Source organism: Magnolia sinica, chromosome 14 (genome assembly GCF_029962835.1).
Source record: "Magnolia sinica isolate HGM2019 chromosome 14, MsV1, whole genome shotgun sequence".
Taxonomy (NCBI): Eukaryota; Viridiplantae; Streptophyta; class Magnoliopsida; order Magnoliales; family Magnoliaceae; genus Magnolia; species Magnolia sinica.
This window is the reverse complement of record NC_080586.1, coordinates 10,552,242-10,556,443: the sequence shown is the minus strand read 5'-3', so window position 1 is coordinate 10,556,443 and position 4,202 is coordinate 10,552,242. Positions and strand designations below refer to the sequence as shown.

The 4,202-nt window shown below is 39.4% G+C and overlaps 1 non-coding gene across 1 annotated transcript; it reads left to right on the top strand.

Annotated features, from left to right (window-relative positions):
* Positions 1-534: 534 nt before the first annotated feature.
* LOC131226404 (small nucleolar RNA R71) lies at positions 535-641 on the top strand. The gene has a single exon (XR_009161791.1). It is a non-coding gene; the product is annotated as a small nucleolar RNA R71 (small nucleolar RNA).
* The last annotated feature ends 3,561 nt before the right edge of the window (positions 642-4,202 follow it).

Sequence of the window (4,202 nt, the reverse complement as noted above, 5' to 3'; positions counted from 1 at the left end):
TGATTGAAGAAACTTTGAGGGGTAGTAGTTTGTCCATTTCTCCAACTAAAGTTTGGATGATTTTTCCAACCAGGATTATACATATTAGAGGTTGGTCCATTGAAAGGTCTTTGATAATTATTTAAGGCATTGGATTGTACATTCAACACTTCTCGAAAGGCGGATATTGTAGGGCAATTTTCAGTTGTATGAATGTTGCAATCACAGATGCCGCAAACACTTTCATTAACCTTATCCTTTTTTCCTTCCATGGCTTCAACTTTCCTTATGAGCGTAGTCACTTTACACTTGAGATCATCATCTTCTTTCAAGAGATACAATCCACCTTTCTCCTTTAATTGAGTCGGCCTAGACGTGGTGTTCGACTTTGGGTAATAGTCCCATGATTGTGTTTTTTCAGCAAGACTATCGAGGTAATCCCATACCTCGTCAACATTTTTATTAATGAATTCTCCATTACACATTGTCTCGACCATTTAGCGCATGGAAGATGTCAGTTTATCATAAAAAAAATTTGTAATGCGCCACGTTTCAAAGCCGTGTTGTGGGCATGAACTGACCAAATCCTTGAACCTTTCCCAACATTGGTAAAATGTTTCAACCTCCTTTTGGGTGAAGTTCATGATTGCTTTTCTAAGGGTAATCGTTTTATGATGTAGAAAGAATTTCTTTATAAATTCCCTTTGCATATCATTCCATGTGCCAATGGATCTTGGACGCAGTGAATGTAACCACGTCTTAGCCTTCTCTTTTAAGGAAAAAGGAAAGAGTCTCAGCCTGACTGTGTCCTCAGACACATTTTGAAAATATAAAGTGGCTCTGATCTCATCAAACTATTTCAAATGTAGATATGGTTCTTCAGATTCAAGCCCATGAAACCTAGGAAGGAGTTGGATAACCCTTGGCTTGATGTCCATATGTCCTATATTTTCAGGAAAAACCATGCATGAGGGCGTACTCATTCCCGCTGGTTGTAAATAATCTCGTAAAGTACGTGGCGGGGGTACTTGATACACCTCATTCTCATCCTGAATGTCCTCCACCCTAAGTTGGGGTAGAAGAGGTTGGTTTTCAGCCATCACTTCAATTAACTCAGGGGATTTCGAGTGGTATCTAATCCTGCGATGGATAATCAACCCCTTAACCAATCCTCCTTCATTCAAGAGACGTCGAGTGTTGTCACGGGCCCACTTGGGCATGAAACACTTGCAGCCCTCAATCAAATTCGAAACCTAATCCTAAGAAAGAAAAAAGAAAATCTAGAAAGAAAGAGAGAGTTGGAAAGAAGTTACCAAATTGAAAGCCCTAAGAACAACACCTGCAAAAGAAAACAAAACAAGTCAGTTTCTAAAGAGAAGGTCTAGAATTAGAAAATCCTTAAAAAGGAAGATAAAAAAAAAACAGTTTCTAAAAGAAGAAATTTCTAAAAGAAAGTGAAAATTTCTAAAATAAATTAGAAAAATCCTAAACTAGAAAGTAAGTTACTAAAAGAGATCTGAAAAATTGAAAGTAGAGAAAGAACTCACCGAATTAGAAATTTCTATCTTAAAGGCTTACAAAATAGGAAAGTTAGTTTCTAAACAAATATTCTATAAGTAGAAAATTAGGAAACAAAATTAGATTCTAAAAGAGTTAGAATTAGAAAGTTACTAAAAACAAAAATAGAAAGTTAATTTCTAAAAAGGGAAATAACTAACCTAGTTTAAAAAACAAAAGAGGAAAGTTTCTAAAAATAAACTATTTCCTACAAATAGGAAAATACTAGAATTAGAAAATTTCTAAAATTCAAACCCTAATTTTAAAAGTAGAAAAAGTAGAGAAATTAGGAAGGAATTACCAATTTAGAAACTTATGTCAGGATCCTACAAAACAGGAAAACAAGTTAGTTCTAGAAATCAAATAAAAATATAAAACTAAAGTTAGTCAAATTCTAATATTAAACTAATTATAAACCTAATTAATTTCAGAGAATCGCAACCGTCAGTCCTCGGCAACGGCGCCAAAAACTTGTTCACTCCCCAAGTATAGGGTTGTGATGTAGTAATAAACTCGGTGAGACCGAGGTCGAATCCCAAGGGACTGATACCTGTACGTTACCTGAAACTAGGTAGAAATAGGACGAACCTAAGATGAAATCTAAATCCAATATAAAATGATGAATAATGGTGAGAGATTAATCTAAAACTTAAAGAATTCAGAGGAAGGAAACTAGGGATTCAGAGGATCCACTTGTAGAGATCAGGGAGATCTTATGCCTGCATCAAGAATCATGGAAATTAAACTGAACTTACTTGATCTAGTTTTCACGAGATGAAAAGTATATGAATTAGAATGGATTCCATCACCAAACCGTGCCCAGGAGACAAAGCAAATAACATAATTAAACTAATTATCAACCAATCAACAATGCATGAAGGTTAGGAAGGGTACCGTCATCCGACCATGCCCATGAGACGATGGTGAACAACAGGGCTTCCTGACGTCATAAACATCAAAAGGAAGGAACATGCTCAAAGCTATCGCAGACCCATTGTAATTTTTGTCACAATAGACCATTAAAAACTAAAACCATTCCTATAATCAGACAAATATCAAGTTCAATTCTATGTAAATAAAAAGCATAAGCACAGAGTTCTTCCCATCACGCTACAAGCTTCACCTCTTAGCCCTAGCTAAGAGGTTTAGCCGACTATGATTAGGCTAAATCCAAAATAAACTAAAAGAAGAAGAAAGAAAACTAGATAACTCTACTCTCTCCCACTCTGCTCACGTCCAGCTGTTCAAACACCCAAGCCGAGATCCCCTCCTCCCACGTTCTCTCTCTCTTTTTATCCCTCTTGCAGTCGGTGGCTGGAGTTGGTTTTGAAGAGGTGGAGAATGCGCAAGTGCTGTTTACGCACTGCAGCGTGTGCAACACCTTTTGCAGCAACAAAAAAAACCAATGCAAATTGACTTGCATTTTGACAAAAATTGCAGGACATGAGCGGTATGTCCTTGGAATTTGGCATCGTGGCACTGGTTGTCTCTTCCTTGGCTTTCATATGGACGGTCTAGATCGATCGAATGGGCCATTCTGGTGGGCCATAACGTCAAATTGCATCCGGTTTTCACGAACGCACGGCCTGCACAGAAAAGTTGCTCTGTGATGATTGGTGGGCCCCTGTTCAGCGTCAGTGAGAAAATCCACTCCATCCATTAGCTTCTTGGCGAAATTTCGGGTGAGAATGAATGGTTTTGAAGTGATTTTGATATGGCCCACCTACTTGATCTTACGTCCATCTGATCTGTGTTTGAAAGGTTAGGAACCCATCATCGCTATTTTCTGGAGTTGTGTCACCTAGGTGGTGATAAGAGGATTGGTGGGCTTCCAATGGATGGTCCGGATCGGACCTTCGACGCATGGTGATGGCCCACAAGAATCCAACCGCAGCTCTGTTTCACGCCACAGGAAACACAGTTTCCTATTTTGAAGAAGAGACTCGGTCAAACCGAGTTTTGACCGGACTCCCAGTCCGGTGTACCTCTCGTGCTCATGTACCCTGTGTACATGCAATATACATGTGGGGCCCATGGTGATGTTCGTGTCAAATCTGCTCCATTCATCCTTTTCCCCAGCCTTGTTAAATCGCTAACAATGAGATTGAAGCATATCCAGATATCAGGCGGGCCCCAAATCACTAATTTATGGGTTGATCTGTCCGTTGGGCTGCTTCCACGAGTACTCAATGGCTGAAATTTTATGTGTACGATTGATCTATGGTCCTCAGTCCATGTATGAAGTTTCGAGTCAATCAGATGGTGGGAACATTGTGATCTTGCATTCTAGACGTTTTTCAGGCCTGTTTGAAGTGAGTGGCTGGAATTTCTCTGATCTCTGGTGTGTAAATCCTCAATCTTGGTCCCATAGAGTCCCATCCACTGCCTTGGTGATACCCAAGTGTCAAATCCATACCTTTAGCATCCTTTTCAATCCATGCTCGTCAAATCTCATTGCATCACAAATACGATTAAAATAGCCCATTAAAACAGTATCATGTTCATAATTCAGGTAATAACTGGGGTCTAATATGTAAAATTTGACCCTCAACAATCACCGGAAGCAGCCATGTGGGTGTGGCCCTGAAATTAGGGCCCACATCCACGTGTTACCATATGGAAACGGATTGGGAGCACCAGCCAATGGCTTGTGGTCGGTGCTATGT